Below are 27,596 nucleotides of genomic sequence, written 5' to 3' on the forward strand. Positions count from 1 at the left end.
GCGATTTCAGTTCCCCCAATTTTATCAGTGTTGGGATAAACTTGCCCTTGATGGAGGTTGCCTTATGTGGGGATTGGGAGTTGTCAAGCTGAGGGCTAAAGTGTTGTAGGAGCTACATGCTGGTCATCTAGGCGTGGTCAAAATGGAAGTGTTGGTGTGAAGCTCTGTCTGGTGACCTAGGGTAGATCAGCAGATTGAGCAGCTCACCGTGCACTGTTTGGAATGCCACCATGTCCAGAAGATACCAAGAGCAGTGCCTCTCCATCTCTGGGAATGGCCTGCATTGCCCTGGTAGAAGATTAATGTAGATTTTGCCAGACAATTCATGGGCACAAAGTTCTTGGTAGTAGTGGATGCAGCCTTAAAGTGGCCAGAAGTGTTTCCAACAGCCTCCACTACAGTCCCACACACTGCTGATGTGCTGAGAAGCCTCTTTTCAAGGACTGGTGTCCAGAACACTTCATCAGTGCCAATGGATTACAGTTTGTCATGGAATAGTTTCAGTCATTCCTGAAAATGAATGGAATTTGACATATTACATCTGCACCGTACCACCCAGCTACAAATGACTTGGAGGAAAGGTTTGTCCAGAGTCTAATGAACGCACTGAGAGCAACATCAGTAGAATACACTACACTGACACTGAATCAGAAGCTCACCAATTTCCTCCTTGTATATTGTAATGCAGCACACTCCACGAGCAATATCTCGCCAGCAATGGTGTTCCTGGGTTGTCCAGTGATTTCACGCATGGATCTCCTCAAACCCAGTCTCAAAAGGATTATCAAGGACAAAGAGCAGAGGCAAATTGAGTGCTCCTCAAACCAGGAGGTTTAATATTTCACTCCTGGATAGGCATTCCTGGCAAGGGACTACAGAGGTGATCAAAAGGGGTTACTTGTAAAGATTAAGAACGGAACTGGACCACTCTCCTATAGAGTGGAGATTGAGTCTGATGTCATCTGGAGGTGACACGTTGATCAATTGAGGAGAGCAGAGTCAATTGTTAGAGAAGAAACAAGAGAAAATCTGCAGATGCTGGAAATCCAAGCACCACACACAAAATGCTGGAGGATCTCAGTAGACCGGGCAGCACCCATGGAAAAAAGAACAGTTGATATTTTGGGCTGAGAAGAAAGGTGTCCAGTGCGATTAGAACCACTTCCTGCAGCCCCAGATTCAACTCCGACAACCACCACAGAAAAGACCCCAGAACCTGAGACTAGGATGCATTCTGTATTGAGTTTGAGTTTATAGCAAAGCAGGGAGGAGTGTTGTGTATTTAATATTTCAGTAGTATTTGAGTAATATTATGAATATATTGTTTGATTAAGCATTCTTGTTTGTTTACATAATTGATTATAGCTTATAGTAAGTAGTATGCGAATGATATACGTCATCATAAGCACATGCCTCACAAAAGTAAAAATGGAGCAGCCATGTTATCCCAGTTCCCACGTTTTTCTTTTAATTAGTTTCCGGAGTTACAAAACATCAGCTAACTCTCACTATTGGTTAAGTCATAGAAACCATTCTAGTTTCAGCAGAAATTGTCTTTAAGATCCATAGAAGTATTGCGAGGAAAAGAAGAATTCATAACAACAATTCAACACTTATGGATGGTGCAATAGATCAATAACTCTCAACGATGGATGTGGAAAATAGGTGAAAAACAGGGATAATTCAGGCTTCAGTATAGTGGTTGTGAGCCTGGACATCACAACAGCTCTACAGAGTAGCAAGATATCAAAAATTCTCATCTTTAACGGGGTCCTCACTCTACATTAGTTCTGCTTACTTTATGCACATATAGTAAGATTTGGGACTGACATAAAGTGAACTTTGAAATCATTTGGAGGGTGGAAGACTTTTCCTCTGAGTAAGATAACTTGCTGAGAAGATTAGTGTTACAGATGAGGTAATTCTGTTTAGTGAATCAAAATCTTACCTCTCTTTCCCTTCCCTAGGCAGCAGAAGGTAAAATGGTGAGAAGCATATATTTATTCATAAGTGAAAATGAAGGTATGTATAGGAAGAGGTGAAGTTGTTGCAGTAAGAGAGGCAAAATTCAAAGGGGCAAAGAATACAGGACTGAAGGTGCTGTATTTAAATGCGCTTAGTGCTCGGAATAAGTTGGATGAACTCGTGGCGCAATAAGAGGTTGGTTGGTATGACATTGTGGGCATCACTGAGCTGTGGCTGAAAGGAAACTGTAGTTGGGAGTTTAACATCAAAGGATACACCTTGTATCAAAAAGATGGGCAGGAGAGCATAGACGATGGTGTGGCTCTGTTGGTAAGAGATGGAATTACATCTTTAGAAAGAGGTGACATAGGGTCAGAGAATGTTGAATCTTTGTGGGTGGAGTTAAGAAATTGCAAGGGTGAAAACAAACATTATGGGAATCATATATTGGCATCCAAATAGCAGCCATGTGGGTTTGAGATTGCAAAGGGAGCTGGAAGAGGCATGTAATAAGGGTAATGACACAATTGTAATGGGGGACTTCAATATGCAAGAGGATTGGGAAAATCAGGTAGGTGTTGGATCACAAGAGAGAGAATTTGTTGAATGCCTATGAGATGGCTTATTAGAGCTGCTTGTGCTTGAGCCTGCTTGGGGAAAGACTATCTTAGATTGGGTGTTATATAACAGCCCAGATCTTATTAGGGAGCTTAATGTAAAGGAACCCTAAGGAGGCAGTGATCATAATATGATTGAATTCATACTGCAATTTGAGAGGGAGAAGGATAAGTCACATGTATCAGTATCACAATGGAATAAAGGGAATTACAGAGGCATGAGAGAAGAGCTTGCCCACTTGGATTGGAAGAGGATCCAACAGGGATGATGGCAGAGCAGAGATATCTGAAGTTTCTGAGGTAGCAACCATGGCTGACAAAGGACGTTAAGGACTCCATAAAAGCCAAGGGAAGGGCATATAAGGTTGCAAAAGTGAGTGGAAAGTTGAATGATTGGGAAGCTTTTAAAATCCAGCAGAAGGCAACTAAAAAAGCTATAAGAAGGAAACAGATGAAATATGAGGGCAGACTAGCCAATAATATAAAGCAGGATACCAAAATTCTTGTCAGTTATATAAAGAGTAAAAGAGAGGTAAGAGTTGATATTGGACCACTGGAAAATGATGCTAGTGAGGTAGCAATGGGGGACAAAGAAACGGCAGATGAACTTAATGGGTATTTTGCATCTGTCTTCACTATGGAAGACACTAGCAGTGTGCCAGAGGTCCATGAGTGTCAGGGAGCAGAAGTGAGTGCCATTGCTATTACAAAAGAAAAAGTGCTATGCAAACTGAAAGGTCACCTGCACCAATGGACTACATCCCAGAGTCCAGAGCTGTTGCTGAAGAGATAACGGATGCATTGGTCATGATCCTTCCATGGTCCTGGAGGACTGGAAGGTTGTAAATGTCACTCCACACTTTAAGAAGGGATGAAAACAAAAGCGAAGAAATTATAGGCCAGTTAGACTAACCTCAGTAGTTGGAGAAGTGTTGGAGTCTATTATTAAGGATAAAGTTTCGAGGTACTTGGAGACTAATGATAAAATGTCAAAGTCAGCATGGTTTCTGTAAATGGAAATCTTGCCCAAGAGATCTGTTAGAGTTCTTTGAGGAAGTATCAAGCAGGGTGGACAAAGGAGAGGCAGTGGATGTCATTTACTTGGATTTTCAGAAGGCATTTGATAAGGTGCCACAAATGAGGCTGCTTAACAAGATAAAATCCTATGGTGTTACAGGAGATATACTGGCATGGATAGAGAAATGGCTGACAGGCAGGAGGCAGCAAGTGGGAATAAATTGGGTCTTTTCTGGTTGGCTGCCAGTGACTAGTGGTGTTCCTCAGGGGTCAGTTTTGGGACCACTGCTTTTCACATTGTTTGTCAATGATTTAGGTAATGGAACTAATGGCTTTGTGACAAAGTTTGCGGATGATACGAAGATAGGTGGAAAGGTAAGTCGTGCTGAGAAAGCAATGTGATTGCAGCAGGGCTTAGACAAATTGGAAGAATGGGCAAAGAAGTGGCAGATGGAATAAGGTGTTGGGAAATGTATGATAATGCATTTTGGTGAAAGAAACAATAGTGTGGACTATTATCTGAAAGGCGAGACGGTTCAAACATCAGAGATGCAGAGGGACTTAGGAGTCCTCATGCAAGACTCCCAGAAGGTTAATTTACAGGTTGAGTCCATGGTAAAGAAGGCAAGTGCGATGTTGGCATTTATTTCAAGGGCAATAGAATTGAAAAGCAAGGAGGTAATGTTGAGGCTTCATAGGATTCTAATCAGGCCACACTTGGAGTATTGTCAACAGTTTTGCGACCCATATCTCAGAAAGGATGTGCTGTCATTGGAGAGAGTCCAGAGGAGGTACATGAGGTTTTAACATGTGAGGAGCATTTGGCTGCTTTGGATGTGGAGGGGATGTTTCCTCTGGTGGAGGTGTCCAGAACTAGAGAGCACAGCCTCAAAATTCAATGGTGACCCTTTAGAACAGAGGTAAAGAGGATTTTTTTTAGCCAGAGGGTAGTAAATCTGTGGAACACTCTGCCACAGACTGCGGTGGAGGCCAAGTCTGTGCATATATTTAAGGCTGAAATTGATCATTTCCTGATCGGTCAGGGTATCAAAGGATACGGCGAAAAAGCAGGTATGTGGGGTTGAGTGGGATCTGGGATCAGCCATGATGGAATGGTGGAGTAGACTCGACAGGCTTAATGGCTTACTTCTGCTCCTATGTCTTATGGTCTTATGTTGGTGATATTAAACCTAATTCTGATTGTGACACAAATAGTGAAAGCCAATTACCCCAAATTGCTGCATTCATAGAGTCCAAGGAGCTGAAATGTGCACAGACAGTAGATGAGGTGCTGTTCCTAAAGCCCACATTAAGCCACATTAGAAAAATGCAGGACACAGATGAGTCATGATGAATCTCTTTTGACAATGAAAGTGACAATGTAGGAAGCTCAGAGTTACTGCCCCTGTGGACTCAAGCTCCTTTGTCTTACGGTCTTATGATAAGCCTGTAATCAGAGAGTAAATAGATAGTGCAATAAGCGATGAGAATACAGAGCTTGTCATCCATGGAGCAATACTCCTTAAAAAGACTCCTACTTTTGTTTCATGATTATTGAAAACTAACTGAGTAGCAACCTTGATGGACTTTTTCCAAAGGAGAGAAGTTTCATTTAGCTTTGTCGCATTTTATAAGGTTGACAGAGAAGTTCAATTGCACAGAGACCCAGTTTAAGCACATGTTCAACTAATTTTGTTGCGATTTTTTCAGTTAGTGAGCAGCACTAATGGAGGGAGGCATCATAATAAAAGTAATTGTCTAGAAACAGAAAGGAAGCTGTGTGTACAGCAAGAAATGCTCGGTCAGTAACTCACCTCCTAATTAATTTAACAGAACAACTCTAAGAGGAATGCATCAAAGGGTAAGATAATGATATTTTAGGAAGTAATTGTGGGAGGGGCTTTCCATCAGCTGAAACAAACCCTCTTACTTCCCAAAGAGGCAAATGTTCTGTAAGGCTCTTGCAAATGTACATATTACAGACAAATGTTTGATTGATCCAGGCAGAAAACATTTTGGGTGGCTAACCACATACACAGCTGCCACTTCTGCCTGCTGCCTGTGCACTCAATGTTGGGTAACTTTAAAGCCACACTTTACCTTCCTGGCCATCACAGAAGAGAAGATGGCGGCGCGACACAGCGCGCAGCGGCCACTCCTGTGATGAATATCTTTTATTTGTCAAGTAGGATGCCGTGCACAATTCTGACTTGATGGAGGCAGACGTGAGAGCATGGAGGACCATGTGGTGAAACTTCTGAAATGCCTGTCTCGCTGCCACTGCTACTGTGCGATCCAAAATCTCTGGAGGGGAAGGCCCCGAACCCTCGGCCTTGCCTGTTGTTTGGCGGCCGGGGTTGAAGCGCTCGGCAGAGATGGTGCTTGGTGCTCGATGTCGGAGGGCTGGTCGGAGGCTCGAAGTTTTCAGACGGACTCAGAGTCAGCTGTGGTCGGGTGCTTCCAGGATGCTGCATCGGCAAGTTTGTGGCGCTGAAGGTTCATGGCAGGGAGAGTTTTCTTCCTTCTACCATCTGTGTGAGATGATGGGGCTATCGGGACTTTGAGACTTTTTTTTACTGTGCCCATGGTCTGCTCTTTATCAAATTACAGTATTGCTTTGCACTGTTGTAACTATATGTTATAATTATGTGGTTTTTGTCAGTTTTAGTCTTGGTCTGTTTTGTGTTTCTCTGATATCATACTGGGGAACATTGTATCATTTCTTGATGCATGCATTAACAAATGACAATAAACAAGGACTGAGTGTCCTCATATCTTTATCCTCCGCATACTGTATACACTGCACCTGAAGACAGTCTACAAAAATCCTACCAAAAAGCCATCCACAAAAACATTAAAATAGGGTTTTTCCTTTGTGTTTTCTCTTAGTTTGTGCCTTTGTTCTTGGGTATTGCTTTCTAATCTCCTTCTACCTCCCCCTTATTATCATTATCCCTTGGGATCATTTGCTGTCAAATGCTGACAGCCATGCGGTTTTCCAGTACAATAAAGTTTATCTGCAAGGAAGGTAGAAACTTTGATACCCTTTACAGCTGCTTCTCAGCCCCACAGTATCAAGACTGACTGGCCAAGGCATTTTAATTCGAACATCCAGCAGTAGCTAGATAAGTGCTGAAATGTTATCTGGAGCAGTCCAATATTTAAATTTAACTTCCATTTGCACTTTACATAGCAGAACACTGGTTACTTCAAAATTATTTTCTCAAGGGATCTCAAATTCAAAATCAATACGTCAAAAGTCTTGAACAACATCTTTCATATTCTTAAAAGAAAGCCATTTTGTTAGTAAAAGCAACTTTTAGAATTACTCCCCAAATGTTCCAATCTTCCCAAAATGTTAAATTCAAATGTTAAATGTTCAATTCAGTTAAATGTTTAACTGTCCACCAATGAGCAATTTCCCTGAATGCCTTTTTCACTCAGAAAGGTGGACATCTCATATCCGGCACAGAGATGCACAAATTTCATTCCCAACCAAGATTCCACCTGGTCAGTGTGGAATCTGAGTTTCTCTAAATTTAATTCCCTGGAAAATGAATAAAGAAACACAAACCAAAAACACAGACAGGACAAACAAAAATCCTTCTGAGCTGGACTTCCGGGTTGAGCATGGAGTGAGTAGATGCGTGTGAGTGTGGCTCCCGATTTTTATTGAAAATCTACCTGTTTATCTTTGCCGTATTCTTGAGATAACTGAATATTTAACATTGTGAACAACCCGGGACGTTGCTGGACACTGAAATGGCAAATAAAGTGCACCTCCAAAGTAAACCTAGGGAAGAAGACAGCGAAGCCTCGAGTAAGAAAGCTGATGTTACAGTTATGGTGCTGTTGCACGGTGCTGGGCTTGCGCTACCTATGACCTCGGGAGGCTTCGTTTAGTACTTCTTACTGACATGATGCAAGCGGCGCATCCTGCCCTAAAAAGAGAACTTGAAGATGCGTTGTCATCAGTGAATGCTACCACGGAACAAATTACGTCTTCTTACGGTGAGGTCTTATTCGTGAGGTTGAAGACAGCCTGAATGATTACAGTGACCGACTGGTGGGTGCCGATGCCACCACTGCAGTATTGCAGAGTGAAAACACATTTCTGAAGGGGAAGCTAGGTGACCTCGAAAATCGGTCGCGGAGATCCAATTTGAGAGTGGTCGGCATTCCTGAAAATTTGGAAGGTTTGGACCCTGTGAAATTTATAACCGAGTTTTTTGACAAAGTGCTGGGGACAAATTTCTTCCCAAGGCCTCTCGTACTTTCGCGTGCTCACCGAGTCGGGCCCACACCATCCGGCATCCCTGAAGCCAAGCAAACGAGACCAAGAACGTTCCTGCTTCTCTTTCACTACTTTCAAGATAAGCAACGCATCATCAATAGACGGAAGCAGGAGCTGTATTTCCGCGGACACCGCGTGTTTTTTTATGAAGATTTTAGTGCGGAGCTGGGGAAAAACGAGCAGCTTTCAAGGAGGTGAAATCCCTGCTTTACGGGAAAGGGGTCAGGTTTTGCCTCTTGTATCCTGCCCGGCTCCGGGTCACCCATGAAGGTAAAAAGCATTATTTCGATACACCAGAGGCAGCCAAAGAGTTTTACCATTCGCGTTGGGGAGAAGAAGAACAAGAAGAGCAATGAATATTTTTTAAGTTATTCATGCAGCATTCAAGGGGCCTCCCACTGAGGTAAACTGTTAATTTTCACAACCCACTTCTTTGTTCCTTTTTTCCAGTTTAATTTGTGGAACGTGATCGGGTTGAACTGTTATGCTGTGGAATCTGATTAACAAGAACTTTCAACCAGCAAAATGTAAATATTTGGGATTTGCATCTCTGGCGTTTAGTTTCCTAGTTTCTTGTTTTTGATGTCTTGCTTGGCCTGTGTTATCTTTAGCCTATATATATAATAAAGGTAGAATAAGTGAGTGTACAAATCTTAGGGAGGGGAGCCACCCTAGATTAGATTGAAAGTTCTGCTTGTATGGGGAATGCTTTGCAAGTTTTTTGTTTGGTAATGCCTGCGATCATCCTCAGTTGGGGAGGTAGATCTAGGTTTCAGGGGTTAATTATCTTTTCTTGTTTGTGTTTTCTTGCTTGGGGGAGTGTTTTGGGGGATCACCATGGCAGCTTATTCTTTTGTGTGTTACAGATCGGCCAGACTTTTTCTTCCATTGTGCGTTATTGTGTGCAGCTTGTGCCTTCGCACTGTTTTGGATTGTAGGCCCTGTGTGTCTTTTGATATGGCTAACATGGGTGATGCTGATGGAGGCCACCCTGTGAGGTTTATTTCTTGGAATGTCAATGGTCCTGTTAAAAGAGCTAAAGTTTTCTCTCATTTGAAACAATTAAAAGCAGATATACTATTTCTACAAGAGACACATTTAAGAGTGGAGGACCATAATAGACTCCATAAAGCAAGGATTGGTCAGGTTTTTCATTCCAGATTTAACAGCAGGTCCAGGGGGGTGGCAATACTAATCACAAAAAGAATGCAGTTTACACCATCTGATGTAATCAGTGACCCAAATGGTCGCTTTATTATAGGCTGTGGATCTCTTTTTCAGATACCTGTTATTTTGGTAAATGTTTATGCCCCTAATTGGGACGATGCCCACTTTGTGAATAAGGTTTTGTCATTAATACCTAACCTGAATACACACCAGCTAATCTTTTCGGGAGATTTGAACTGTGCTATTGACCCATTGCTTGATAGGTCTAGCTCTAGGGGAACTTCTTCTAGTATGGCAAAGGCCTTCTCGACGTTTATGCAACAAAATGGTTATATGGATCCTTGGAGATTTTTTGAATCCATCGGTTAAGCAACTCTCTTTCTCTTCTCATGTTCACCACTCCAATTCCAGGCTAGACAATTTCTTTATAGATAGCTCCTTGATACCAATGATTAGACAAACTGACTACGCTGCTACAGGTATATCTGATCACTCGCCCGTGAAACTAGAACTAAGTTTTCCTTTAAACATTAGAGAACAGCCTCTGTGGAGACTTAATCCCCTTTTGTTTTCCAATGAGAAATTTTGCAGTTATATATCGGCTAACATTGACTCATTCTTCGAGACTAACAAAACTGAGTCAGTATCGTACTGTTTTACTTTGGGAAACTTTAAAAACTTACTTGAAGGGTCAAATAATATCTTATACTTCACATGCCAATAAAGAGCATAGCAAGGAAATGTAAGTGTTATCGCAATCTATTTTGGACCTGGAAAAGCAATATTCTGAGGCACCCACTGCAGAATTATATAAGAGCCGGGCAGATTTGCAAGCGAACTTTAATCTCCTATCTACAAGCCCATCAGAACAATTAATTCTTAAGACACGTGGCCTCTATTATGAATATGGTGACAAGGCGAGCCGGCTTACAGCTCATCAGTTGGAGCATCGTGCTGCATCATGACTTATTCCTCAGATAAGAGACACGCACCAAAATTTGACAAGTAATCCAAAAGAGATTAATAACATCTTTGCAGCTTTTTATTCCTCTCTGTATACCTCAGAGTTTCCCTCAGATATAACAAATATGGAATGTTCTTTAGATAATTTGGAAATACCAACTCTTGAACCAGAGGAGATGGAGAACCTAGATCGGGCTCTTGGGCAGGAAGAGATTAATAATGCCATTATGGCTATGCAGAGTGGTAAGTCTCCAGGCCCTGATGGTTATCCGATAGAATTTTATAAGAAATTTAAGGATAAGCTCAGACCGGTCCCTCTTGGCTTGATGGCTATTGGGCACCGGTTTTTAAAATTATCAGTGAGGTTTTGGGGGTGTGACACTGAGACCTTGCCCACTTATAGCTGTATTTGGTGTGGCAGATGACGCTTTGGGTTTAAATGCAAACCAGTCAGATATCATTGCATTTAGTCATAGTCATAGTCATACTTTATTGATCCCGGTGGAAATTGTTTTTTGTTACAGTTGCACCATAAATAATAAATAGTAATAGTAAATTTACATCGCTATTGACCCGTAGGAGAATCTTGCTGGTCTGGAAATCTGCCACTCCCCCATCTGCTGCTGCTTGGTTAGAAGACGTAATGTTTTTTCTGAAACTAGAAAAGATTAAATTTACTCCGAGGGGGTCTGTGAAAAAGTTCTATTCGAAATGGGGACCTTTCTTGTCACATTTTGGGAGTCTTAAGGAATTACCTATGAGTTGAGGGCATTTGATTGTGCTTGGGGATTTTCCCCCTTTTAACACGCATTTGGTTTACCTCATAGGGTGGTTGATGCATTGTGATATGAGTGTATTCTGGATCATCTGACGTGTTGTGGATGTGTGTGGGCCTTCGTCTTGAAGGAATGTGGGGGTATGGCTGTGAAATGTCTGTGCTTGTATTTGTGAATTGTTGTATTGTAAATATATTAGCTGCCATGGTATGTTTGGGGAGGGCGGGTGAGGGGTGTTTTGTTCAGGGGTAAGATATAAAGGCAAAATGGAGGAAAATGTAATGCATTACGTATTCTGTATTGCATCATTCCTTCAATAAAAAGAAAAAAGAAAAAAAATCCTTTCGCGCCTTCTATAAGTAACTGCAAAACTTAAAATAAACAGATAATTGCCTCCATGAAAACCTTGCATACATTTTTCAAAGCACCAAGAAAGTGTGTTAAAAAATGCTGCTAGGTAGGGGCCCCCAACACATTAACACATTGATGCACGCTCTTAAAGCCACAGTCTCTTAAAACAGGGGTCCCCAACCTTCTCAGCACTGCGGACCTGTTTAATATTGACAATATTCTTGCTGGCCCGGGGGGGGGGGGGGAGAGAGTGTTTAAGTAGGGTTAAACTCACCTCAATATGTCTTTTATAGTTAGGGTTGCCAACTTTCTCACTCCCAAATAAGGGACACTTGTGTGCGCATGCGTGTCGTGCACATGTGAAGTGTGCATGCGCGTACGTGCTGATTTTTTTCTCCCACAAATCGGTTTTGCCTTCATCTTCCCGACTACACTGTACACACATTATTTCTACTTTATATAGGCTGTGTATTTATCATATCATTCCTGCTTTTACTATATGTTAGTGTTATTTATTTCCAGTTTTATGTGTTATTTGGTATGATTTGTTAGGTTATTTTTTGGGTCTGGGAACGCTCAAAAATTTTTCCCATATAAATTAGTGGTAATTGCTTCTTCACTTCACGCCATTTTGGAATGAAAGGTTTCATAGTGTTACGTACCCCGTAACTGGGTTGCCAAAGCAGCAGAAATGGACCACTTAGTTGGAGTCTGGATTACTGGAACTAAGAAAGTTTTATTAAAGAAATAAGTAACACAGTACTCTAATCGAAAGGATATAAATGCAACAGTTTAGCAATGATAAAACACACATGTACACAGAACTAGGATAATAGGATCAATCAAGCTCTATCGCAGTCTAGGGGTAAATGATCAGTTTCAAGTGACGCAAAGTTCAGTTCAATTTAGGTCAGTTCAGTTCGCAGTAATCGCTGTCGTGCCATTGGGCGGGGAGAAGAGAGAGAGAGAACGAATGAATATGCAAATCAGATTCCAAACAGACCTTCGATATTCCTCGCAGTTAGCTTTTGGGCGAGCCTTTTGTAATGACTTCTGAGGTCACCGACTGTGACCCCTCCGTTCCAGATACGATCGTTCTTCTGCGGTGAACCCAGCACCCAGGCAAGGGCGGACACACACACCAGGTTCCCACCCGACCGTATCTTTCCACCCTGTGCGTCTATGGCTGGTCCCGCGACCAGACCTCCAAAAACTCCCACCAACTTGTGGGTGGGCACACGGCTTCCAGGGTCTTGTTACCTCGTGGTGTCGTGTGTCTCTTGCCTTAGCGAACCTGTCCCTTTTTATCCCCCTGCTGGGGTATCGCCTGTCCATCAAACTTCAAACAGTTCAGGGTTCAAAGCCACCGGTCTCTGACAATACTTGGAACCGTGTCTCCTTTCGGTAATCTCTCTCGTCTCCCTCTTATTAGCATCTTGCATGTTCCCCCATTGTCCTCTTATCAGCATCAATCTTCTGATAACTGGTTCTTTTGTCACATCCCTACCCTTCAAAGGATTTTTACCGGGGTAAAAATAATACGCAGGAATACATTCTTAGATACACACAAATATACATGTTCATCAGCTATTTGGCTAATACGGAGAATTTTAAGTTGTCAACACCTGGACAGACAGTCAGAAATCACATTTTCCGTTCCTTTTATATGTGTAATTTTTATATCAAATTCCTGTAGCACCAGACTCCAACTTAGCAATCTTTTGTTTTTATCTTTCATAGTGGCCAGAAACACTAATGGGTTGTAGTTGGTGTAAATTACCAGTAGTTTCCGTGCCGGGCAAATATAAACCTCAAAATGTTGTAATGCTAGTATGATGGCCAGTAACTCTTTCTCCACAGTGGAATAATTTCTCTGATGGATATTAAATTTCTTAGAAAAGTAAGCGACTGGGTGCTCAACCCCCTCTTTGTCTGTCTGCAACAGCACCGCCCCGGCAGCTTCGTCGCTAGCATCTGTTGCTAGGGAGAAGGCTTTTGAAAAGTCAGGCGCATGCAACACAGAATGGTGACACAGAATCGCCTTCAGACTCTCTAAGGCTTGTTGACAAAGGTCGTTCCAGACAAACTTTGCATTCTTTGGCAAAAGCTTAGTGAGAGGGAGGGTAATATCTGCAAAGTTTTTGCAAAACTTCCTATAGTACCCCACCATCCCCAAGAATCTTCTCAGGGCTCTCTTGTCTGTCGGGGTGGGGACCTCCGAGATAGCCCGCACCTTAGCTTGCATCGGAGCCAGCTGCCCCTGTCCTACCACAAATCCCAGATGAGTGACCTTCGCGTGGCCGAACTCACTTTTAGCGAGGTTCACTGTCAGGTTGGCTTCGGACAGCCGTTTGAACAGCTCCTCTACCACCACAATGTGCTCCTCCCATGTGTCACTCCAGACCACTAAATCATCAATATATGCTCCTGTGTTCCTTAATCCCTTTATTACTGAATTAATCATCCTCTGGAAGGTCCCTGGGGCATTCTTCATGCCAAAAGGTAGAACATTATACTCGTATAAACCGGAGGGAGTGACAAATGCTGAGATTTCTCTAGCCCAGTCGGTGAAAGGAACACACCGGTACCCTTTCAGCAAATCGATCTTTGTGATGTACTTAGCCCTCCCCACTTTATCGATGCAATCGTCTAACCTTGGGATGGAGTAAGCATCAGTTTTCGTGATGGCGTTCACCTTTCTGTAATCTGTACAGAATCGGATGCTCCCATCGACATTCGGGACAACCACACAGGGGGACGCCCATTCCGACTTGGATGGCCTAATAATATCTGTGGCTAGCATGTGCTCAATCTCTTTCTCCACTAGCTTGCCCTTCTCCAAGTTCATCCTATAGGGATGTTGTTTAATAGGCTGGTCTGAGGTGACAACAACATCATGCACCGTCCCTTTGCATCGCCTCGGGACATCGGGACATACATCTGCGTGCCGGTTAATTAGCTTTATCAATGGCCCGCTTTGTTCGGGGGTTAGGTGAGAGATCTTATCAGCAAAATTAGCCAGAACAATAGAGTTCTCCAATTGGGTCGGCACCATATTCATCTTCTCAAGATGGGTTTTCCCCGTATCATTCGTCACCCCAGTCTCATTAATTTTCATGATAACACCGACCAGATTTTCTTTCTGATCATGGTAAGCTTTTAACATGTTAATGTGTACCAACTGTGTGGGTTTACGCCTGTCTGGCGTTTCGATAACATAATTCAAAGGGCCTATCTTTTTAATTACCTTGTACGGACCGTGGAATCTCGCCTGGAGGGGGTTGGCTACCACTGGGAACAGAACTAAGACCTGATCGCCCACTTGGAACACTTCTTCGCGGGCACGCCTATCATACCATTTTGTCATTTTAGTTTGGGAGTGTCGCAGATTTCCTTTGGCAAGGTCACAGATCCTTTCAAGCCTCTCACGAAATTTTAAAACATAATCAATCACATTAACTTGGACTGCCGGACTGGACCATTGCTCTTTTAGTAAGGTCAGGGGTCCTCTGGGCCGATGACCGAAGACGAGCTCGAATAGGCTGAACCCCAATGACTCTTGAACCGTGTCCCTCACGGCAAATAACAGGAGGGGCAAAGCATCATCCCAGCTCCTAGCGTTCTCTTGACAGTAAGTTTTAATCGTGGTGTTTAATGTGGCGTGGAATAGTTCCAACGCCCCTTGTGACTCTGGGTGGTACGCGGAGGCCAAAATCTGCTTTGCTCCCATCTCATCCAACATCCGTCGGAATGTGTGAGATGTGAAGACACTCCCCTGATCTGACTGGATTTCCCTGGGCAGCCCCACCGTAGTGAAAAATTTCACAAGGGCCTTTACCACTGCAGGAGCCTTGACGCTTGCCAGGGGCACCGCCTCCGGAAACTTGGTGGCAGCACACATCATCGTTATCACATACTCTCGCCCACTCGCAGTTCTGGGCAGGGGACCGACAAAATCCACAATTACTCGGGAAAAAGGTTCCCCGAAAGCGGGTATCGGTCGAAGGGGCGCTTTTGGCAGGACCTCATTTGGCTTTCCTACCACCTGACATAAATGACATTGTCTACAATATTCAACAATATCTTTCCTCATGTTCGGCCAGTAAAACTCCTTCATAATTCTGTCGACTGTCTTCCTCACCCCAAAATGTCCACCGAGGGGTACCTTGTGGGCCAGGTTAAAAATCTCGCCCCTATAAATTTTCGGCACTACCACCTGGTGTACAACTCCCCATTCCTCATCTGCAGGCACAGTACGTGGTCTCCATTTCCTCATTAGTACTCCCTCCTTCACACTGGCTCCCTTTTCAATTCTGCTTCAGAGAGAGCTGTCTCTGCCAAGACCATCAGCTCCTCGTCTTGCTCCTGTGCCTGTATAAAGTCCTTCCTGGCTAATGCCAAGTCTGCCTCAGCTCCCTCACTTTCTCCCGTTCCACTCCGCTCCTTCTTTTCACTTTCTACCTCCCCCTGGTACAAGGCTGGTAGAAACGTCTCAGCTAACTCTATATCAGCCTCTGCAGCCTTTCTGGACATACGCCGAGTCACTGCGCAAATGGGATAAACCTGTGAGTCCATGGGCGGGGCCTCAATGCTGGCAGGCTGACTTGTCAATCTCACTGCTGGGTACACCTCCCCGCTGGCGAGGTCATTACTGAGTAAGATCTCCACGTCTTTCATCGGTAGTTCGGGTCTCACCCCTATCGTGACCGGTCCGGAGACCAAGTCGCTTTGTAGGTGTATCTGGTGCAAAGGCACTGCTTCAGTCCCTTTTCCAATGCCTTTGATCACACTGACCTCCCCAGTCTCGGTCTCTGAACTAAAGTCTAAAACACTCCTTAAGATCAGTGACTGACAAGCTCCCGTGTCTCTCCAGATCTGCACTGGAACCGGGTTTAACCCCTCCTTCACCAACACCAATCCGCCCGAGATAAACCTCTCGCGCCCTTTGACCTCCTCTCCCTTGGCGGTTTGTCTGCCGGCTCAATACAGCCAGTCGGAACCGCCGTTTTTCCTTTCCCCGTCTCCTTCTTTGGGGCAAAGCACCTGGACGCAAAGTGTCCGACTTTCCCACAATTATAACAGACGACCCCAGGAGACTTCCTACCAAACTTCTCCCAGTCTACCTTATCCTTCTCACTAGTCCCCGGCTTACTTCCTGACTTTTCTGGCGGACTCTCCCCACCGTCCCGACTACCCTTCTGGTAGCCTTTACTCGGGGCAAACTTCGTTTTATATGTCAACGCGTACTCATCCGCTAACTTAGCAGTTGCGGCTAAAGTGTCTGCCTCTTTCTCATCTAGGTAGGGTCTCATACCGTCAGGGACACAACCTTTAAACTACTCAATCAGGATCAGCTGTAGCAGTCTGTCATAATCCCCATCTACCCCCTTTGAGGCGCACCAACGCTCACAATATGTCTGCATCTCACGGGCAAACTCCAAATACGTGCAGTCCCACTGCTTCCTCGCATTCCGGAACCTCTGCCGGTATGCCTCTGGGACCAACTCATAAATCCTGAGGATGGCCTCTTTCACCACCTCATATCTCTGGGCATCTTCCGCGGACAAAGCCGAGTAAGCTTGTTGGGCTTTCCCTTTAAGTACACTCTGAAGCAAAACAGCCCACTTATCCCTTGGCCAGTCCTGACTTGCAGCAACTTTTTCGAAATGGAGAAAGTACCGATCCACATCGGTATCGTCAAATGGGGGAACCAGCCTAACCTCCTGGGTCGTCCTGAACCCTCCACCTTGGTTCAGCATGGCCGCCTGCTCTGCCCTTATCTTTAACCTCTCCAGCTCGAATTCCCTTTCCCTCTGCCTCTCTTCTCGCTCCAACTGTCTGTCCCTCTCTTCTCGCTCCCACTGTTTGTCCCTCTCTTCTCGTTCCAACTGTTTGTCCCTCTCTTCTCGCTCGAACTGCCTCTCTCTCTCTTGCTGTTGTCGTTCTAACTGTTTCTCTTCGTGTTCTAGCTGCCGTACCCGGAACTCGTGCTCGAGTCTCAATTTTTCAAGCTGCACCTGTACTGCGTCTCCACGAGGTTTTCCAATAGATATCACCTCCAGCTCCCCTTGGGGAAACACACCTTTAGATACATAGTGCTCTATGATAGCTCTGTGTATCTCCTCTCTCCTCATTGTCGACTTTCCCTTAACAAGATTCAACCGTTTGGCCACAGCTGCCAATTCCGCTTTCCTGGCATCCTCTAATGCCTCCAAGGTCGGTGCCTTTAGAAATTCCTCAATCTCCATTTCTGCTGTTTTCCTTTTCCTTCTTTCGGGAATTTTAACCCAATCAATTTACCCCATCCCAAATTTAGCGTTCAAAATCGCGGACGAGAACCCCACTTATGTTACGTACCCTGTAACTGGGTTGCCAAACCAGCAGAAATGGACCACTTAGTTGGAGTCTGGATTACTGGAACTAAGAAAGTTTTATTAAAGAAATAAGTAACACAGTACTCTAATCGAAAGGATATAAATGCAACAGTTTAGCAATGATAAAACACACATGTACACAGAACTAGGATAATAGGATCAATCAAGCTCTATTGCAGTCTAGGAGTAAATGATCAGCTTCAAGTGACGCAAAGTTCAGTTCAATTTAGTTCAGTTCAGTTCGCAGTAATCGCTGTTGTGCCGTTGGGGGCGGAGGGGAGAGAGAGAGAACGAATGAATATGCAAATCGGATTCCAAACAGACCTTCGATATTCCTCCCAGTTAGCTTTCGGGTGAGCCCCTTGTAATGACTCCTGAGGTCACCGACTGTGACCCCTCCGTTCCAGATACGATCGTTCTTCTGCGGTGAACCCGGCACCCAGGCAAGGGCGGACACACACACCAGGTTCCCACCCAACCGTATCTTTCCACCCTGTGCGTCTATGGCTGGTCCCGCGACCAGACCTCCAAAAACTCCCACCAACTTGTGGGGGGGGGGGCACACCGCTTCCAGGGTCTTGTTACCTCGTGGAGTCGTGTGTCTCTTGCCTTAGCGAACCTGTCCCTTTTTATCCTGCTGCTGGGGTATCGCCTGTCCATCAAACTTCAAACAGTTCAGGGTTCAAAGCCACCGGTCTCTGACAATACTCGGAACCGTGTCTCCTTTCCGTAATCTCTCTCGTCTCTCTCTTATTAGCATCTTGCATGTTCCCCCATTGTCCTCTTATTGGCATCAATCTTCTGATAACTGGTTCTTTTGTCACAATAGGAACACTCTACCTTAGCGGGAGAAATACGGGACAAACCAATTTAGCCCAATATACGGGATGTCCCGGCAAATACGGGACAGTTGGCAACCCTATATTCAAGTTCAACAGTGCGTGACAGGGAATGAGGAAAGGTGCAGCTGACTCATATCGTTTCCTCGCAGCCCGGTAGCACATTCTTTGGGGCCCAGTGGTTGGGGACCATTGTCTTAAAACAGCCTCTGCTCACTCTCTTAAAGCCACAGTTCTTAAAACAGCCTTTGCTCACTCTTTGTTTCTCTCTGTCTCACACACACAAAGACACATTTTCTCCCTGAAATTAGTTCAGCATGGCCACACTTTACACACTTGAAGTATGCAAACCATTTACACGTTAAACCATTTCAGAAAACATCTTGTTCCTAAGGGTTAAACTGTTATCAAGATATTCAGTTACAATTGGACAAAACTGAGGAAATGTGTTACTCAAAGCCTTTAAAATAAAGAAATGTTGGAAGTTATTCATCATACACCAGTAAACAAAATTCAACAAGTTTAAAGCATTAAGTCCCCACATTAACGAAAATTTCAACACTTTCTGGCCCTTCTGTAACTCCAATCCCTGAGTTTTATTAGGATTTAAATTACATGAACTGTCCACAATGCAGATCTGAGCATAATGGCACATAGGACCACATCTGAAACAGCAGATATGAGCGCTATACTGCCCTCACCAACAGCTTCCCTGATTGAGAGAAAGCGCATTCTAGCAGTGTGTTACTTCCCTTCTGCAACCTCTCTGCTGGCTTCAGTCCTGACCTACATTTCCCCACATGATATCCCATGTATTTCCTCGAAGGGAAAATATGTTAGCTGCCTCTGGAGTATTCCTAAAATTAAGATTTAGCTCCCGCACTTCCTTCTCCCATGCTCTGATCATTTTCCTAAGCATCCATGCTTCAGTATGTGTAGGGTCACTGGGATCAAACAGGTCCAACTTTTTTTTTTAAGATTCATCGGTGCTATGAAACGCTGATGTTATTAACTGGTGTTGATCTATCGGCCCTTGGAAGACCATCTACAGATGGGTCGTAAATGCACCAGGACCTTCTTCTTTCCTCTGGTAACATTAACGTAACACATCTATTGGGTACCTGCTGTTGTGACCCACAATCATCAGTATTGCATTCTTTCATTCCTCAATTGCTCCCCCAGCGTGTCGCTGTGTTTCTGGCAAAGCGGAGTGTATGTTTGGATGCAAGCTCATTATAATCAATCCTCTTTGTTCGGCATCATCTAGACCGCATATTACTTTCTGCTAACTAATTGCTTGGAACAGTTCCTTAGGACCACCCCTGGGCATATACGTCCTAATATCCTTAGCAATATCCCTCAGCTGCTGTACCCTGAATGGTGTAGTGTATGTTATATTCTGGTTTTGATTTCCTGCCCTGGCTCATTCTTCTCTGATAGTAACTAGGGGAGCCAATCGTGTTGTTGGAAGCACAGGCTCTTTTTGATTGAATGTCGGCAGAGGGTCCTCGTGCAAAAGCTCCTCATCATGACCATACCTTATCTGCTAAAACTTGCCAATCAATATCTCCGCATTCATTCTCAGCCCCTCTTTCAGATCCCAAAGCACATATTATTCCTTGTAATGCAGCAAGTTGGCCCTGCAGCCTTTGTATCTGTTTTAAACACTTGGTACCATCACTAGTCTTACTTCTCTTTTCGGAAACTGATTTCTATATCACATTTATAGCTGCTTTTAAATCACTGCACAGTTTCTTTAATTCCTCCACCTGGCTCTTAGCTAAATTGGCTTCTTGTTCTCTTTTATTCCTTTCTTTAACCAATTTCTCATACTTCAGATGAAATTGGTTCATATGCATCAAATCCATACTTCTCTGTCCCTGCAGATCAATAACTTTTCCCTAAACGGTTTTTACCTCCTTCTCTAATCTATCCTGCTCTGCCTTAGTTTTGCACCAATATTGCAGCATTTCCTGTTGTAACTTTATCTCATTCAGTGTCAGCTTTTTGCCGATATCCTTTTAAATTCTCAGTGTGTCAGGCTACTGCTACTGGCTTCAGTACCTGCTTAAATTCCTTGTCTGACAATTCCCCTTTGGCAATCATAAAAAGAATTTTGCTGCCTTCACCGCTGGTGTGACCAGCGTACTTCCTGTATTGTAGCCACTTCCCCAATACATATTTCTGGAGGATTCCCTCCAATCAAGACAATTCAAGTCCTTTGGACTTGCAGAATTCCCTGAATTTTTCATCCTGGGTCTGTACTAACAACTGTCCAGACCCAGATCTCCTTGTTTCTCACCCACATGGTCCAACTTGAGTCTTCTGCTGATAGAGAGATTTACTCTCAAGCCCACAACAGAGATGTTAATTCTGTTACAAGAATCACCCTTTGTAATAATGATTGGGGAGGCACTGAGAGAATCTATAATTACCGACAAGTACAATAATTGTCTCAATGGAATAACACGTGAACTTGCACAAGCAGATAGCTGTGTGCACACCTACTATGTTTTCCTTAAACAGTCAAAGAGCAGAAAATGTAATACCCAGTTAAAATGGCATTTCTGCTGCTGACCACATCTTCCTCGTAGTCCCTTTTCGAATCTCCACGTGTCTGTGGAGACCTCCTCAACCGCAATGGTTGTTCTCTGGTTGCTGAAGAGATATCTTTGGTTTTTTACTCATTTCTTACTAATTCAAATATTGCATTCCAATGTCATTGGCTATTGGTCATGTGTCTGACCTTCAACACCTTTTTATTGGCTCTTCTCCAGGTCAGCATCCATGCCTGCTTCTCAACAATAGACAATGGCTGTTTATTCTCAATCAGCAAACAGATTGAATCACATAGGACAAATACAAACCCCAAACAGTCACACACCTGCACGTTAAATCCAACCAAAGAACACCTCACAAATAACTTATTTGGAAATGATCCCTAGTTCAGCAGTTTATCTGAGGCATCATTGTTTCTACTTTAAAACACTGATCAAGCCAAGCGACTTTAATTCACAAAATGGAAAACACGGAGTCTCCTCATAAAATGGCAGCCACCCTCATGGCAAGAACAAAGGCAATTGGTCTGTCTGCTTCTCCTGCCCTTGATTCATTTGAATTACTGATTTGTAGACTGTAGTTCTTTCTGGCCAACACAGGATTCCTCATTGAGGGATCAGAAGTGGAAAGGGTGAGTAGTGTCAAGTTCCTGGGTGTCAGCATCTCTGAGAATCTATCCTGCGCTTAACATATCGATGCACTTACAAAGGAGGTGTGACTGCGGCTGTATTTGATTTGGACTTGGAGAATCGGTATGTCACCAAAGACACTTGCAAATATATACAGATGTACCACAGAGAACATTCTAACGGGCTGCAGCACCATCTGATATGGAGGGGCTGCTGTGCAGGATCAGAAAAGGCTGCAGAAAGTTGTAAACTAGCCAGCTCCATCACAGACACTATCCTTCCCAGCACTGAGGACACTTCCAAAAAGCAATGCCTTAAAAAGGTGGCATCCATGATTAAGGACCCCCAAAACCCAGGACATGCCCTCTACTCATTGCTACCATCAAGGAGAACAACAGCAGCCTGAAGACACACACTCAACATTTCAGGAACTACTTCTTTCTCTCCACCATCAAATTTCTGAATGGACAATGAACGCATGAACACTACCTTAGTGTTTTTCCCTCCCCTTTTGTAGTACTTATTTAATTTAATTTTTATATAGATACTGCTTATTGTAATTTATAATTGTTATTAGTACATACTGCAATGTACTGGTGCCACAAAACAACAAATTTCAAAGGTTCATTTATTATCAAAGTATACAACTCTGAAATAAGACTGAAAAAAAAGTCCGTAGTCCAAATCCATATCCAAAAAGCAGAAAACCTGGGTTACATTCTCTGGGCAAAGCGGCAGGGTCTCCCTTTGCCAGTGGCAGAACGATCCTACCAGTGATCAAAAGGCAGCCTCCCCTCTCTGCCAGCAGAGTGATCTCACCAGTGATCAAAAGGCAGCCTCTCCCCTCTCTGGTAGCAGACTGATCCCACCAGTGATCAAAAGGCAGTCTCCTGTCTCCGGTAGCAGATCAATTGCACTAGTGATCAAAAGGCAGTCCTCCCATCTCTGCCAGCAGAGCAATCTCACTAGTGATCAAAAGGCAGTCTCCTCCCTCTGGTAGCAGAGTGAACCCACTAGCAATCAAAAAGCAGCTCAAAATTTCACAACATATGCCAGTGATATCAAACCTGATTTTGATTCTGATTCTAAATGTATAGTAATAAGTTAATTATAAAATATGTGCCATCAATTTGCAGCAAAGAGTTGGTAGCTGTGACTCACCATGTAACCCGAGTACAAATCTGAGCATGTAGGCAGCAGCATTAATTACATCTAAAAATGATGAGGTGCAAGATTATAAAACTTCAATACAGGACTACTTGTGAGCCAAACAGCAAAAATAGTATGCAGTAAAGAAGAGTCAAACAAACTTACAGCTGGTGGGTCAAATCAATTTTCCACAGTGTTACCACACCTATTCATGAATATTTGCATATTTCTATCGCCAAAGGTGGCAGGGCCCAGCTTATGAATGCTAAAGAGAAGGCCAAGTCATTCATAACTATGTTAATTCTGAAAGACTGCACTGATTCACCGCAGTTTGCTCCTGAGGCCCCCACCACAGCAGAAGGCAGACTGCAGCTAATTCAGTTCACTCCAGATACTAAGAAAATTGGATACACCTGAAGCTAAAGGATGAGACAATATTCTGGCTGTAATACTGAAAACCTGTACTCTGGAATGAGCTGTGTCCTGGGACAAGCTGTACAATAACACTGACATCTACTTAAAGATGTGGGAAGCTGTCCAGTTGTTCTCCAAAACCAAGACAAATCCAAGTTTGTTAATTATTACTCAACTACCAGTCTGCTCTCAGTCGTCAGCAATCTGCTGGAAGTTGTGGTTGATGATAATATCAAATGGCACTTATTCACCCATTGTCTCAACCACAGACTCTGCCGCAGGGTCTGTGCACCCTCACAGGCGGGCTGCAGAATTGATTCAGCAATCGCGCTCATGGGTATGGCCCCGATGACCACGGGAATTTTATTACCCAGTGTGAGCTGACTTTCTAAGCCCAGCCTAATCAGTTCAGTGATGATGCACGTAAACTGGTGAACACAAGGAATCTCTTAGACCAGGGGTTCCCAACTTTTTTTTTGTGTATGGACCAATACCATTAAATAAGGGGTCTGAGGACCTCAGGTTTAGAACCTCTGTCTTAGATGTACCCCCACTCAGCTTGTTCAATGCTCTGTGGGAAAATGGTTCCCTCGTAGCCCAGTGTTTCAGCAATTTGTTGTAGAGTTGAAGAGGGTTTTTGATCTTCAAGTATGGGGTCAGGAGGCTGCCCGCCGACTCCTGCACTTGTGCCAGGGTAAAGGGACAGTGAGGGACTACACGGTCAAGTTCCATATGTTTGTGGTGGAGAAAGGGTGGACACTGCACAGGGGTCCAGCACAAGATGGCGGTGTGTGACAAGTAGGACAGCCTGGAATTCCCGATTAATCTGGTCAGACAAATTGACAATCGGGTAACTGACTGACACAGAGACAGAATGCACAGAGCTACCTACTCCTTCGATCATGGTTTGTCTTTACCCTCTCCCACATCACCCAGTACACAATCTGCAGAGAAGCCTATGCGGGTGGGGCACAGGAGGAATGAGATCGGTGCAGGAGAACAGATTTCTGCCTCTACTGTGGCGATCCAGAACACTTCCGGGCTTCGTGTCCCAGAGTCCAATAAAAGAGGATACCCATCAGCAGGAAGGAAGTTCTGACAGGTCAGTTCTCCCTGCAAGCAACTTCCCCTAATCGTGTAATGCTTCCTGTTTCCTTGGTGCGGGGGTCTCAGATCCATGAATTTCAGAGATTTATGGACGCCAGGGCAGCTAAGAACTCTAGCTCAAAAAATAGAGAATTCGACAGCAGTTAAGAGAAAACATTGATGTTAAGACCCGGAATGGTCATCCTTTGAGCACCAGCAGGAGATCGTTCCACCTTTCCACAGAACCCCTCCAACTTTTGCTAGAAGGCAACCATAGCAAACAGCTCTCCTTCTATCTGGTTGATTCGCCTGAACTGCCACTGGTGCTTGGTCTCCCCTGATTATCTCAACATAACCCACGGATTGATTAGTCCTGAGGGGCACTCCAAGGAGTGGACGTCTGACATGCCTGTCTACCTGTCTGGGTCCTCAAATTCCCTCCGGTGTGAAATGCTTGCATGGTCCCGTCTAGCATTCCAGCTACGCAGAATTTCTTCAGGTCTTCAGTACAAAGAAGGCCACCGCTCTACCTCCACACTGGCCATGGACCTCTCATCTGGTACTAGTCCTCCCCAGGGTATGCACTTTCATCATAAGTTGGATGCATCAGATGTCAGCATTGGAGCTATACTCTCCCAGCGCTTTTTTGCGGATACCTGGCTGTACCCTTGTTCCTTTCTTTCCTTTCACTTGACTCCTGCTGAGTGTAACTAAGATGTTGGGAGCCGAGAAAGTCTGGCTGTCAAGGAGTCCCTGGAAGCATGGCAACACTGGCCGGAGCTCTGGTAGTTTAGCAGCTGGTCGGGCTGCACGGCTTCCCTCAGGACAGAATGCCTGGTCAAGGATTATAGTTCACGTCCCATTTTTGAAAGGCCTTCTGTTCTCTTGTGGGAGCCACAGCCAGCCTCTCATCTGCTTTCAACGCCCAGACTGAAACAGTGAATCAGGAGACATCAGGAGCTGGAGACAACCTTGCGCAGCCTTGTCTCTCCCAACCTCACATCCTGAAGCTACCGTTTGTTTGGTCAGCGACTGCCCACAATAACCTCCGGTCATCTTCCACTGGCATGTCCCCCTTTGAATGCCAGAACGGATTCCAACCACTGCTCATCCCTGACCAAGACCAAGAGATTGACGTGGGGGTTCCTGCTGCTGAACGGTTAATCCAATGCTTCAAGTGCACGTGGAGATGGGCCAGGGCTTCTCTGCTGCACACTCAGAAAAATATGCTTGGCAGATTGAACAGCTCTGCCAACACAAGGCCCCTCAAGCCAAGGGAGAGAGTCTGGCTGGCACCTTGAAAGTTGAGAGCCACAAGCTGGCCCCACACTATGTGGTACCATTCATAGTGGAGAAGGCTATCTATCAATAAGGTCTCACACAGGCTGCACCTACCATCATCAATAAAGATTCACCGAGCGTTCGATGTGTCTCAGCTGAAGCTGATGACTACCTCCCTTCTCCTAGCTTCAGTCAACTCACTCTTCCTCCTTCCCACTTGGTGAATGCGTCCCTAGTTTATTCAATGCGGTGTCTCCTGGCATCTCACTGCGTGTGGGCAGGGTCCAGTATCTTGTAGATTGGGAGGGGCATGGCCCAGAGGAACATTCTCGGGTTCTAGTCAATAACATTCTGGACAAGTCTCTCATCAGGGACTTCCAGTAGCCACAGGTCTTTGGCACCTCGGGATCTGTGCCAAGGGAGGGGTGCCCTGTCACAACTACGAACTTTTGCTGCGGGGATATTTATTTAGCATTAATCTCCTACTGCCGAGCCACTGTATCGGCATTAGTTGTAGTTTGAAAGTTCTATTTAATGGCCCTGTTAGCCAAACGTTCATTGTTTTTCTTTTATTTCTGCACAGTTTCTATTAAAAGTCAGTGACCTGTTGGTTGACTTCAGCATCCCTCTCTCTTGGCACTTGGGTCATAACACATTCTTGTCATCCATAGCCTGCTTCCTGTTTCCTTGGTGCGGGGGTCTCAGATCCATGAATTTCAGAGATTTATGGACGCCAGGGCAGCTAAGAACTCTAGCTCAAAAAATAGAGAATTCGACAGCAGTTAAGAGAAAACATTGATGTTAAGACCCGGAATGGTCATCCTTTGAGCACCAGCAGGAGATCGTTCCACCTTTCCACAGAACCCCTCCAACTTTTGCTAGAAGGCAACCATAGCAAACAGCTCTCCTTCTATCTGGTTGCCCATCTGGAGTTTAGTCAAGATCATTGACCTCCTAACTTCATTCCAAACATGGATCGAAGGGCTGAATTCTGGAGCTCAGCTGAAACGTAACTGCCCTCGACATCAATGAGCCCTGGTAAAACTGACTCAATAGGGATCAAAGGGTAAGCATTCTACAGGTTCGATTCACTCCACACAAGTAAGATGAGTGTGATTGTCAGAGTTCAACCACTCCAACACCAAGACAAAAATCAGGAGATTCTTATGGCAGTACTGTAGATTCAAACATCATCAGCTACTTCATCAGTGGGCTACCTTCCAATAAAATGAACGCTCATTAATTTTGGCACAATGTTCCGTTCCACCAATATCATGCAGAAAGATTCAGATGATATCCAATGAGCTGATGTGGCAAGTAACATTTGTACCACGGAAGTGCCAGACAATACCATTTCCAACAAGAGAAGGGTCACCAGCCTAAGCGTGACATTCAATGGCGTTACCATTACCAGGCCCCCCCCCATCATTATTCTGAGGGGGTCAGGGTCACTATTGATCAGAAACTTGGTAGGATCACTCACATAAATACTGAGACCATCAAAGCAGGTCAGTGTCTGGGCATTCTGTGCTGAATAACTCATCTTCTGGTATCCCAAGGCCTTTCCACCTCTCACAAGGTGAAATTCAGGAGTGGGATTGAGTTCTCTCAATGCGTCTATTTGATTGTGGCGTTATCAGCTCTCAGGTGGCTCAATACAATCCAAGACAAAGCAGCAAGTTTCGCTGGCAATTCAACAACTCATTCATTCTAAGACTCACTCAGAACTTCCATTCTAAACATGCACCACCTGTGCTCAGTGGCTGCAGTGTACAAAATGTATGGTAGTACATATTCAGGAAACTTCAACAGCAGCTTCCAGATCTGTGACCCCTACCACCAAGACAGCCAAGGACAGTGGACACATGAGAATATCACCAAATGCAGTTTTCTTCCAACTTACACGCCATCTAGACCTGGAAATATTACATCCTTGTCACTGCAACTCTCCACCCAATAGCAAAACTACTGCAAGAGATCAAAAAGATGGCAATTGGGATGAGTGGTAAATACCAGCCTACGTAGCAATCTTTCCCCCATTTTAATCCTTGTTAAAATGAAATTTTAAAAAATCTTTCAGATGTACATCGTACCTTCCCTAAAACTATCTGAAAG

The 27,596-nt window shown here is 44.3% G+C and overlaps 1 long non-coding RNA gene across 1 annotated transcript in view; it reads right to left on the minus strand.

The window, feature by feature from the left end:
- LOC134344408 (uncharacterized) overlaps positions 1-27,596 on the minus strand; it is a 42,372-nt gene that overhangs the window by 13,802 nt on the left and 974 nt on the right. The gene's annotated exons all lie outside the window — the stretch shown is intronic.

This window comes from Mobula hypostoma, chromosome 3 (genome assembly GCF_963921235.1).
Source record: "Mobula hypostoma chromosome 3, sMobHyp1.1, whole genome shotgun sequence".
Classification (NCBI taxonomy): domain Eukaryota; kingdom Metazoa; phylum Chordata; class Chondrichthyes; order Myliobatiformes; family Myliobatidae; genus Mobula; species Mobula hypostoma.